General features: G+C 53.1%; 1 protein-coding gene across 6 annotated transcripts in view; it reads right to left on the reverse strand.

The window, feature by feature from the left end:
• Positions 1–12544, reverse strand: part of Pik3c2b (phosphatidylinositol-4-phosphate 3-kinase catalytic subunit type 2 beta) — a 69204-nt gene extending 56660 nt beyond the window's left edge. Inside the window, exon 1 of one of the 6 annotated variants that reach the window (XM_021242278.2) lies at positions 12205–12544. The gene's annotated coding sequence lies outside the window, so the exon portion shown is untranslated. Of the gene's footprint in view, positions 1–873; positions 1399–12204 lie in introns of those variants that run through there. The other 5 variants (XM_087193941.1, XM_021242277.2, XM_021242279.2 and 2 more) reach the window with 5 other exon arrangements.
• Positions 12545–12952: the final 408 nt, after the last annotated feature.

A 12952-nucleotide genomic window follows, 5' to 3' on the forward strand; every position in this document is an offset into this window, starting at 1 on the left:
GAAAACTGCTGCTGTTTTCTTCCCACCCCTCCCAGCATCCTCTTTGCCAAATTTTAGCAGCCCCATGGTTCACTGTTTCCTACCTGGACTTATTCTCCATCTCTCTACTCCCTGGGTATATGCTGGACTCTCCACTAATTTGAAGCCAAAGTATATCCAAGAGTTTACTTTTGGGCTTTTTTTTTTTTTGGTACTGGGGATTGAACTCAGGACCTTGTGCTTACAAGGCAGGCGGCAGAACCACTGAGCTAAATCCCCGGCCCTATCCAAGAGTTTAATAAAGGGCTGTCTGGGTCCTAGGTAAGCAGAGGGACAGGGCTGGAAGCCTGTGGAACTGCTGGCTTTGACTCAGAGCTTGAGTCCCCATCCCAGCTCAGGAACTATTTCCACATTTGTTCCTATCCACAGGCACACGTGGAACCCACGGAGATCCCAGCTCCACCACACACCCTGCAGCCTCTGGGCTCCAAACATGAGGACAGACAGGGATGCAGGAGGTGAAGCAGCTCGTGCCTACTCTCAAAGCATTCCTTCCTCCGGAGCTGGCAACTCAGATCACAAAGCCAGGAACCGGGAGCTGGCAATCGGCTGAATGGAACGTCTGGCAAATGGGGACAGAAAAGCTTGGCAGTGTGTAGTTTCCTGAGCCAGGAATCATCTCAGGAGCCAGCGCAGCCACACCGCCTCTGTCTGGTCTGCTCGTCTTGCTTCCTCCTCCGCATCTCGCCGCACCCACACAGCCCCAAGAACCAGGTGCCCTCTGAGGAGCATGGGAGTTGGGAGGACTCCTCCTGCTTCCTCCTCCCCGGGGGAGAGTTGGGAGGACAGGAAGGCGGAGAGAACCACAGAAGGTCCCGGATGATCTCCCCTTACCAACTGTGGCCTCCAGCACGGGGACTCCTGAGTCTTATCACATGTAGCTCCCACACCAGCTCGTCCCAAACTTGAGAACCACCACACGTTTCCAGACAGCGATAACCAGGACCCAAGTTTCTCTGACGGGGCTGTGCAGTCCAGAGGCTGAGGCCTCTCTGAAGGAAGACACGGAAGACGGCACTGTGGGAGTTGAGACACAGCAGCTCTCACCGGCGGCCCTCACTCCTAACTGCCATTCGCACCCTCTGCTGGGCTTCGACCCACTCTGCAAATCAAGGCCTCCGGCAGAGGAGACTATCACTTGTTACCTCCAGGTAGCTTCAGCTTCCCCAGCTCCTGCCCTGTGGAATCCAGTTCTCCAGGATTCCTGCATGGGCGGGGGAAACTCCCAGGAGGAGGTGGCCTGGGAAAGAGTCCATAAAGCAGGTCACAGCTGTTTCCCTCTTGCCAGGGCAGCAAAGTGAGGGCAGAACAGACCCACAAGGCCCTGCGCTGCCTGGAGGACTCGCTGGAAGGAAGAAATGAGCAGCAGCGTGGGCTCTGCCTCGTGGTGACTACCCCAGTGCTCACATGCTGGCTGGGTGTCTGCCCAGATGGAGGAGGAGGAGGAGGAGGAGGAGGAGGAGGAGGAGGAGGGGGAGGAGGAGGAGGAGGAGGAGGAGGAGGAGGAGGAGGAGGAGGAGGAGGAGGAGGAGGAGGAGGAGGAGGAGGAGGAGGAGGCGGCGGCGGCGGCGGCGGTGGTGCTGAGGGGCGTGTCAAATTAGGGTCCAACCCCTGGGTACAGGGCTGGCGGTGGATGGCAGGATACCTGCAAAGGCACAGGACTCGCCAGAGGGTACTGACAGATGCCAGCAAGAACATCCTCTGGAAGACAGCTCTGCTGGGGCCAACCCTTTATTTTTAGCAAGTATCTCCAATTCATTCAATTATAATGACTTCCTGAGTGTTTTCTGGCTGCAACTTCTCAGACACCTGGAAAGGTTTATCTCTCTTCTGGATGACAGAGCCCTCCTTTCTGCTACAGAGGAGGAAAGTGAGGCTCACCAAGGGTGAGGGACTTTGCCCTGGGTCTCACACTGGAGCCGCTGCAGTCGGGAAAGAGCCATGTCGGAGAGGCTACCACGGCGGGGATCTCAGGTCCAGTCCTGTGCTCTCTGTCCACAAGCACACTCAGTACAGAGGGGCCGGAGGCCCGAGACCGAGGGATGGCATCCGGAAGGATCGCACACTCAAAGCGGAGAAGGCGCGCCAGCAGCCGGGGGGGGGGGGGGCAGGGGGCAGGGGGCAGGGCAGCTGTGTGGGCGGTGACTGCCACCTGCCAGGCTCTGAGGAGGCCCAAAGGAAGGCAAGCAGAAACAGGCCAAGAGCAAGGGCCGGGCCAGCCGTCCACAGAACCGGCCAGCGGCAAGCTCAGCTCCTCGTGTCCCCAAACCCTGCCCATTGTCCCTCTGCCCCCACAGCATGCTGAAACCAGCAACGCAGACTCGTGGACAGATCGCAGAGCAGGTCTTCTTCAGCTAATGCTCACTCCCGAGATAACCCTTGGCAGACTGCAGTCACTCTCAGGGACCCATGCCATGGGAGCCCCGTACACCGAGCACGCCTTCCCACACACACACCTTTCCCTGACCCTACACACGCGTGTTCCTTTCACCTCCCCACTCACTCCCCCACCTCTCAGTCCCCTCATCTCACTGTCCCACACCTCCTCTGTCTTCCCACACCTTCCCACAACCTGTACACCCCTTACATCTCCCTACACCCTACACCTCTGCACACACGATATCCCTCCATCTTTCCACAGCTCTATGCCCCCACCTTCCAGCACCCCTATACACACACACAGCCACACACTCTCCTCAAGGGCAAAGGCTGGCCCAGACCACAAGATGTCACATACTTCATGTCACTGGCAAAGACGCCTGAGAAAATTAGAAGTTTGAACCCAAAAGAAGAAGGAAACAAGGCCTCCCAGCTTCAGGGACAATTTGGGCCTTTGTCCAAGCAGGCCCTTCCTCTGTGCCCTCTGGCACACCCACCCAGGGCAATCTCAGCAGCTGGGAGAGCACCAGGGAGACAGAATGCCAGGAAGGGAGACTCAGGCCAGAGCCCCAGGAAGGCCTTTTCCCCAGGCCCTCTGGCAGGCCCCAGGGGCAGACACTATTTCCTAAGTCAGGAGGCCCCACAGATGAGGGTGGGCAAGGAAAGGGGAACCAACTTGCAAACAGGCCCAATATTTCAGTGCAGAAAAAAACAAAAACACAACACCATCAGATACCTGACACTAATTTACACCAGGGTGTCAGAGGCCAAGGTGTGAGTCCCTGCCAGAGACATCTGCATTCCAAAAACAGAGTCTGAAGAGGGGAGTGCCCACCCCAACAGGCCCTGCAAATGTCCCTGGCAAGAGTGACCCATCAAGAGGGAGGTGGTGGGTTTCTACTGTAGAAACTCTGGCTGGGTTCCTGGGCCCACACATCTCCAGCCTCTGGAGAACAGACCTCCCAGTGCAGCCCACCAGGTAGCTCTGAGTCACTGATCTCCCAACCCTGGCCTTGGCCATTCTTTTCTTTTGGTACCGGGGATGGAACTTGGGTCCTTGCGCTTGTGAGGCAGGCATGGAACCACTGCGCTAAATCCCTGGCCCTAGCCTTGGACATTCTTAACTCAGCTTGATCCAGGTGGCCACCAGCCTTCCCCTAGGGCCATGCAGCTTCCCCACTAGAAGCCTTCACCGTCCCTGGTGCCAGCCAAAGGGGTATCCTGCTCTAGATCAGCAAGGACATGGAACCAGAGGATGGACCAAGAGTTCTACTCTACCCAGGTCAATGGAGAAACCCAACTCAGGGTGCAGAGTCCTAAGGGACAGAAATGACATACTCTTTCCTAGACAGCCTCTCAGGGTCCCGAGCCCCCAGACCACAGGCAGGGCACTGAGGATGGAGCAGACCACAGGGGGTTCCGGCCAGGACTCCCGATCAGCCTGGCGGAGCCGTGGAGGTGGCACGGTCAGGTTTGTTTCCCCCTCAGGTCCACTTGTCTGCACATCCAGCAGGGAGGGGCCTGCCCATGCCGTGGTTCTCTTAGGGCCTCAGAGCCTGGCTAACACTGGGTGCTGGACATGCTTCCTCTTACCCTGCTGCTTCTCGCTCCTCTTTCCTTCCCTACCCAAGCTCCTCAGCAGCCTCCCCTGTTACCTCTTGTAATCTCTCAAGGTCCCCTGGGGTGTGTGTGTGTGTCCTCATAACTTAAATGGTGGCCCTGATGTCTGGGGGTCCAAAGCCAACACCTTTGCCTAAAAGGGTGCTAAAGTGAGTGTTTTGCATCTCTATGCACAGAGAGGTCACAAAGATTTTCAGAGACAGTGACTTGGGGCAGTGGGTGGGGAAAAGCAAGAAAGGAATCCCATCAGTCATTTCACTGTTGCTCTGTACAGGCCCTAATGCCTTTCTCCAAACTCCTGACCCCCAAATTGCACAGGAAGGTCTCAAGAGAGACAGACGAGGCCAGGGATTTAGCTCAAAGGTCCCAAGTTCAATCCCCAGTACCAAAAAGAGAGAAAGACAGACTTCTCCCTAAAGACAGAGCCCAAGTCCACACTGGGCAAAGGGGACACTCAGCAGAGGGCCAGCACCTGACTGCACAGCACACTCCCACTCCTCCAGCCCCTTCCTCACGGTGCTCTTGCACGTGGGACCCTCACCCAGGGTCTCCCAGGGTAGCCTCAGGCAGAGCCCCTTCTCAGCAGGGAGAAGTTGACATCATTTGCAGCTGGAGGGGTGCAGGCAGGGTGTGCAGGCACACTGGAGCCAATGATCCGAAGGAGTCAGGCTGAAATACCTTTACAGCATGTGTAAATGCCATTCCAAAGTCTGCACTTTGTACACTGCAAATGAGAAGCTCCAGAGAGATGCTCACTGCGATGACCGATGACCACAGCAAGGTCACTGAAGAGAGGCGGAGAAGGTGGGAGAAAGAAGGGAGGCACAGCAGTGGGTATGACCGCCTCAGAAAGGGAAGGAAACAGGCCTTTTATTTCCCCTGGAATTTTTGTTTTTTTGGTACCAGGGATCTAACTCAGGACCTTGCACTTTCAAGGCAGGTGGGGGAACCACTGAGCTAAATCCCCAGGCCTCCCCTGGAATTTTGTGCCAGGTATTATTTTATTTCATCCTCACAACAGTCCTTAAATGTGGGTTTTATTATCCTTATTTTTTTTTATTATTATCCTTAAAGATGAGGAAACTAGAAAACAGGAAAGGGATTGAGTAATTTCCCCAAGGTCACACAACCCAGAAGTGATACAATTAAAAATTAAACCAGGGGGCCGGGGATTTAGCTCAGTGGTTCCAGCACCTGCCTCACAAGCACAAGGTCCCGAGTTCGATCCCTGGTACCAAAAAAAAAAAAAAATTAAACTGGGGGCAGAGGATTTAGCTCAGTGGAGCTCAGCAAGCAAAAGGTACTGAGAAAAAAAAAGAATTAAACCAAATCTAGTGTGAGCCCAAAATTCAAAATCTTTTTCCCATCTTGCCACAGAAACCCAGGCATATCCGAGGGAAAGTTCACGCAGATGTTGGCAAATATTCTAGAACACGCCTGTGCTCTCCTTCCACACTCCAGGACACTCCCAGGCCATTTGACACACACACACACACACACACACACACACACACACACACCCACCCACCCAGCACCCTTGAGTTCATTATCTAGCAGCAAAAAACCCAAAACCGAAAACATGCATATAAAAAACCAAAAAAATGTAGTTTGGAAGATAAGAGAACCAATGACTACAGGGGAAAACAAAACAACTTTTCCACCCCAGCCCAGCACAGCGTTCCACACGAGGCGCACCTCAGCACTGACCGATTAAGCACTGTGCTCTGAGGGTGGTCTGACCAGCACCTCCCCGCAGGATCAGAGGTTCTGAGTCAAATTGTAAGGTGTCCTGGTAGGCACCCCATAGCACTTAGCAGAGTCTGAGCTCACAGACCTCTGAAGTCTTCCGTCCTCTGGTCTTAGTTTCTGCAAGTCTATGAGATTATACTGTCAGAACACCCTCTCATTAGCTACTTCCATGAAGAAGCTCATCCGTTCACCCAAGGAGGGGCCAGAGCTGTTCCCTCAAGGTCAGGGACCACACTGGATTCAAAGCTGTACCCCTAAGATGAGCATTAACTTGCTATGCAGGGATGATAAAAGAATCCTAACCGTCAGCCCCTGCTGACATGAAACAGCCACCGCTCTAAGTAGTTCATGAATTAACTCACTTCACTTTAACAAGTCCCCCACCCCGCTGCACCCCGTACTATCATCTCCACCATCTTACTCAGGGGAAAATGGAAGCAAAGGTATTGTGTGTACATGTGTGCTGCTGGGGATAAAATCCAGGGCCTCCTGCATGCCAGGCAAGTGTTTGATACTGAGCTACATCCGCAGCCCTGAAGCTCAGATAAACTAAGTGACTTTCCCAAGGCCACCCGGCTTGTAAGAGGTGGGGTCAGACTTTGAGCCCCAGATACCTGGCTCCACAGCCACCCTCTGACACACAGACCCAATTCACACTGCCCCTCATTTGAAGACTGAATGAATGACTATACGAATGGATCTGAAGGTATTTTTGCTGAATAAAAAATTAACCAGCCTTTTGTTCTCACACGATATTATTCACAAGAATATTGCAAAGTCCCTCTCAAACTTTCCTTGAGTTCGGCCAGATTTTATCTCCAAATAATTTCCTGGGTTGAAACCTCACCAACAAAATAGAGAAGATTGGTTTACCGTAGGCTTAGCTCACTAAACCTTCTCTGAACATTAACTCCACCAGGCAAGGACCTTATCCGTCTCTGCCCCTGTACACTGAGAAGGGTATTAGCATGCATTTAAAGGTCTAATAGCTGAATGAAGCTAAACCACAAACTCTGTTGAACAAATAAATGAAGGAATGCACTCCTTTTTAACATTATCTGACAAGCCAAGTGTGGTGCCGCGCACCTGTAAGCCCAGAACTCAGGGGACTGAGGCAGGAAGATCACTGCAAGTTCGAGGCCAGCCTGGGCTACACAGCAAGACTCTGTCTCAAAAAGAAAGAAGTGGAGGTAAGGGGAGAAAACAGGAAGGAAAATAAGTGGGAGAAAAAATACAGTTCCTTGACAACAGACTCCGAAACACAGAATGGTTCCAGAGAGTTGGTAAATTCTCAGAAGTCTGCTTTGACTCTGCGGTTGCAGGTGATCCACACAAACAAGGCAAATATGGAGGTCCCTGGGCAAGTTCAGGTACAGAGAGGAAAGAGCACACGATGAAAAGTAGTCCGATCGTGTCCACCTGTAGTGTTCTGAACATTATCTTCTCTTCAGCCCTCAACTCGGGAGGAAACAGTGATGATGAAATTGTCTGTTCCCCTTTATGAATGGGAAAAAGGAGATTTAGAAAGGTTAAGAAACATGCCCAAGACTGTACAACTAGTTAGAGAATAGCCTAAGTGGTTTTTTTTCCCTTTGTTTCTTTTGGTTTTGGGGTTCTTTTCCCCTAGTATTGGGGTAGGAATCCCAGGCATCTTGCTATGCAGTTCAGGCTAGCCTTGAACTCAAAAAGAGCCCCTTGCCTCGGCCTCCTGAGAGCTGGGATTGCAGGCATGTGCCACCTGCATGGCCCTCATCTCCATTTCTTTCTCTCCTTTCTTAATGGAATTTAACTTTTAAATTTATATTAATTGATAAATCATAATTGTATATATTTATGTGATCTCTATTTTTCCTCTTAATTTAAAAAAAAAATCTGCTTTCTTTAGCCAGGTGTGATGATCCATGCCTGAATCCCAGCACTCAGGGAGGCTGTGGCAGGAGAATCACAAGTTCAAGCCCAGCCTGAGGAACTTAATTGACTTAGTGAGACCCTGTCACAAAATAAAGACCAAAAAAGGGGGGCTAGGGCTGGGTGGCTGTGGACTTAGCTCAGTGTGAAGGCCCTGGGTTCAGTGCTCAATACCAAACAGTAAAATAAAATAAACCTACCTTCTTAGGCCCTAGAGTGGAAATCTAACACCCTGGGTACAGTGTTCTTTGCTTTCTCTCAAGTCCCCACTACATCTAATTTGAAGACAACCTCACCTGTTCTCAAGGCATTCCTACTCACCTGACATCCGTCCCCTCTGGAAGACACAACTGCCTGGACACTCAAGAATGTGACAGATGCTCAGTTTTCAGAGCAGCAGGGAGATGGCAACTGCTAGAAGATCCATCACTGCTATCACCTGGCTCAAGGTCAGTTTGTGAACAAAGACAAGAGCTCCTGCCTATTTCTTCTACTGGGCAAGGCGAACTGTAGTGTTTCAAAATACAATCTCTTTGGCCCCCTATTATTTTCCACTCACTCTTATGCCTGCTGGTTTACTGCAAAGGATACCAACCAGTGAGTGGGAAAGGGAGACAGACAGGTGGGAAAGAATCCTCCCAGGCAAGCTTATTCCTGGTCGCAGGCTTAGCCGGGCCTGGGACCCAAGGACTGAACCACATGTGTGACATAGCTCTCATCAGGGAAAGGAGGCCATGGATTATAACATAACCTTCAGGACAGGCCTCACAGGGGCAGAGACAAATGCAGGAACAGAGCACAGAAGGAAGAGCTGCCAAGAAGAAAGGTAACAACTGAAACGGACACTTAGCAAAGCAATACAAGAAAAAATGCTCAACATCCTTAGCCATTAGAGAAATGCAAATTCAAACACCACCAAGATTCCACCTTACTCTAGAATGAACGGCTATCATCAAGAAATCAACTAATAAGGGCCGGGGATTTAGCTCAGTGGCACCACGGCTGCCTCAAAAGCACAAGGTACTGAGTTAGATTCCCAATACCAAAAAAAAAAGAAATCAACTAATAACAAATGCTGGTGAGGCTGCGGGGAAAAGGAACCCTTTCTATGTTGCTGGTGGAAGTGTAAACTAGTTCAGCCCCTATAGAAATCAGTATGGAGATTCCTCAAAAATCTAAAAATAGAATTCCATTTGATCCAACTATTCCCCTTCTAGGTATCTTCCTGAAAGAGTCAAACACATCACATTGCAGTGATACATGCACACCCATGTTTACAGCCACATAACTCATAATAGCTCAATCTTCGAAGTGGCCTATATGCCCACCAACAGAAGAATGGACCAAGAAACTGTGGCATTTATACACAATGGAGTACTACTCTGCCATAAAGAAGGATAAACCTGAGTCACTTATAGAATAATAGATGCACCTAGAGAGCATAATGTTAGGTGAAATAAATCGGACACACAAACTCAAATATGGCATGGTTTCTCCTATATGAAAAACCCAAAATATAGAGAGCAAAATAAAAGAGAGATCATAGGAAATAGGGAGATAGGTCCTGAGCAAAAGCGAAGGGGACCAAGAGGTGGAGAGGCAGGAAGGGGGCGAAAAAAGAAGATGTGTTGTATACATGCACCACGTCACCACGAGGAATGGATTTCTGTGTACTGCAAACATGTACCGGTAAAACTTAAAAGGAAAAACAGAGGCAGCGTCAAAGAGAAATCTGTGCAGACACCAATGCCTAGGCTCGAGCGACTAGGACTGGCTAGGGTTAAAGAGGAAGGCCCAGGAGGAAAGGGGTTAAGCAGGGTTTTGAAGAAGATGGGAGAAGAGTGAGCTCCTGGCGGCTAGATGGAGGAACTTAGCCTCCTGGGTCCCTGTCCTTGAGAAGTTTACTATCGAAGGGAGGTCCCAGTCTGGGGATTTCTCATGGACATTTAAGGAATCCTGTACAAATGAATTCTGCAACTCTGCTACTCCTTTCTGTTCTCCTAGGACCCAGTATCTCTGGTAGTGGCCCGCAGGTTATGAGCACAGGGTAGACAGTAAGACTGCCTGCTCCAAATCCCATCTCGGTCACTTACTCACTGGCTGATGTCAGTCAGTGTTAGCTCTTCTATTATCTGCCAACTCAGCACTACCCAGCTACAGGCAGTAGCCAGACTTTAGAAGGTATCTGTCCCTCCCCAGTTCTCTACAAATATTAAGCAACCATTCTATCTTTCCCAGTTCTCATCCGCCCCACTCCATTTAAAGAGAAAGACCTAAGCAATGACTGCCTTCATAGTGTCAAGTCGCTCTTCCCTAGAAGAGGAAAGTTCTGGAACATTCCCTGCTCCACAGCCCCCTCCCACCCACCCCCAACCCCGACTGCTCGGCCATCCCTAAGCCCAGGATGAACAACTAACATTTGCATAGCACACTGCGCTTTCCAGAGTGCTTTTGCATACACAATTGTATTCACTCCATCATGGTAAGTAGTGTATTTCATCTGTAAAACAACCTGTGAGCCACCTATACCCTCCCATTTTACAACTCTGCAGACAGACAGGTGCACAAACTGTCCGTGCTCACACAGCTGGGAAGCAAGTCACACTTGGACTCCAACCTGGGCCTCAGGACACCGTTTTTCTCTGAGGTGTCATCTCACATCATGTGGTCCATGTTCATGGATGTGATGGGAACACGAGGAGCTTGAGGTTTATGTGAAGCTACAAACCCCAAACGGAGGAACAGAGTCTCACTCCGTTCGTTTTTGTCCCTGCTGGCCCTCACGACTGTCTAGGCTGAAGGACCACAGACATGGGACACCTGCAGAGTGCCAGGCCTAGGGAGGATGGGAGCCCCAAAGAGGACCACGCGCCCCATGGTACGCAGTGTTTGTTAAAACACGAGTAGGTCACAGACATTCCAGACTGCTGGGAAAGTCCAAAGGAGCTCCACAGAAAAATGCCCAGGCCTTCAGACACACTGACACACCTCACCCCAGCACGCCTCCTGGGCCCTCCTCACTCAGCCCCAGAGCAAAGGAAAATGAACGAGCTGCCTTTCCACTAGGCCTGAGAGCTTGATATCACACACACACACACACACACACACACACACACAGCAGTAAGTGCAGAGCCCTGGAAATCAAACCTTGGGCTCACTCAAAAGCCAAGAGAGAAGCAGCCACAGCCTGGATCCAGGGCTCCAGCTCAGAGCACTGGCTGCCAAGCAGAGCCATAAAATGTGCCTCGACTTAGTTTTTCCACGGACACGGCCCAGATGGGACCGCCAGGCTCCGGAGGAGCTGAGTCCAAAGGTTCGCAGCCCCTGTGTTCTGGGATCTGCAGCTGCCATGGGGCAAAGGAAGAGCTCTGTGGGTCAGGGTTGTCACCCCCTAGGCCATTTCTCTTCCTAGTATTTTTCCAGGACGGTGCAGCAATAGAGTTAAGTTTTCATTCAGAACTGATCAAGGGCTGGAATTCAGTGCAAATTGCATACATCTGCTTGGCCACCTCCCAGTCAGGTAGTTTAGAAAAAGGAGGGGCGGCGCCGGCCCACTTCTGGGAGCTGCGTTCAAGAATCTCCCATGGCTTGCTGGGACTGGGCAGCCCAGAACCCCATGGCTGAGCTGAGAAAAAACAACAGAGCGGGCAAAGACAATAGAGATTCCATCCAAACAGGGCTGGGGAACAATGGCAGGGAAGCTACAGAGACCCAAAAGAGGGTGGAGATGGAAGGCGAGAAGTTGACTTAAGGAGCAAGAGCACTGGCAGATCACACACACACACCCTCATACATTTGGTAACCTCTTTCCACAACCCAGGAGCCTGCCAAGCCCCTGAGCTCCCACCCCACCCTGGCAGGCTCGCCTAGCTTCCTGTGATTGCGCCCCCCCCCAACATCAAAGCCACCGCTGTCGGGAACTGAAAAGGAGACAAGCACAGGCCAGGGGAGCAGCGTTTAAGTGCAGGGCCGGGCACTGGGGCCTGAGGGTCCCTCTCCCTCTTCCAGCTCTCAGCCTCCCTTCGCCGCAGCAACCTTATAAGGGAGAAGGCAAATGCTACCCTCCGCCTGGCTAAAAAACATACACACAGAAGCTGACTTTTCACCCACTGAACGGGAGGCACCATCCCGTCACCTCCACTCCGGGACAGGTTTTGCCTTTTATTTCTCATCTTAAACAAATAAACAAACCCCCAAGCTATTGGTTGGTTCAGATGGCCATGCAGCCGGGAGCCAGGAAGTGTGATCAGAGGGAAGGGGTGGAATGGGGTGCGGGGCCGCGAGGCCCGAGCTGCGGGCGCGCGGTGGGGTCGGCGTGAGCAATCTGCCGGCACCCGGGGCTGGAGATCGGCCCCCGGCGTCCGCCGCTCAGCCCGTCGCCGGGCAGCCAGACGCTCCATTGTTGCGCCTCGGTTATTGCCATGTTAGAGGCAGCGTCCCTCACCTCGCCGCCTCGCTGCAGCCACCGTGCAGCCCCGGCGGGCGCTCGCGGCCGCGTGCGCGTCCTACCTGCGCGGGAGGCGGGCTCCGCTGCCACCCTCGACGTGTCGTGGGCTCGACGTCCTCGCACCCGCGCGCAGCCTCCTCCCGGCCGTTCCCGTCTCCCGCGGTGGCCGCCCGGGTCCCCGGCGCAGGGCGGGGTGCGGAGGCACAGGCAGCGAGGCCAGGCACCAGCCCGGGCGGGAGGGCTCCCTCGCGCGAGCGGGCCGTCAGGCGACCCCGGGCGAGACAATAGCGAGCGCGGCGGGCGAGAGGTGAGAAGCCATCTCCCGGACGGACGGCGCACTGCACGGCCGCGCCAGGCCCGCCAGCTCGCCGGACCGCCAGCGCCCGGCCGCCGCTCCGCCGCAGCGCCGAATCGGCCGCGAGCCAGAGGGCGGGGCGGCGGGAACCGCGGCCGCCTCTCCTGCTCCTCCCTCGCCTCCCGCCCTCCGTGCCTGAGCAGCTTCGAGCTGTGCTCCGCGAGCCCGAGAGCGAGCTCCCCGCTCCTCGCTCCCCGCTCGGGTGGGCTCTGTGCAGAGGGTCGGTCGTCTTCCCTGCTGGAGCCCTCGGCTTTGGGTCAGCTGAATGCAAGCCACAGCATTCTGCTGGAAGTGACGCAGTGTGGAGGCTCGGGGATCGCTTTGAGTGAGGAATTTCCCCCGTAATTTTTCCAGCGATGCCCGAGTGGAGGTGCAGGTGGGATACTGTCTCCGCGCTCGGCATACTCCGCCCTGTTTATTCTTCCATTCGCCCAGGATGGGTAGGGTGGGGGCTT

The sequence above is a fragment of the Heterocephalus glaber genome, unplaced genomic scaffold (assembly GCF_053883595.1).
Source record: "Heterocephalus glaber isolate CG9 unplaced genomic scaffold, H.glaber_assembly_v1.0 deba00001600, whole genome shotgun sequence".
NCBI lineage: Eukaryota > Metazoa > Chordata > Mammalia > Rodentia > Bathyergidae > Heterocephalus > Heterocephalus glaber.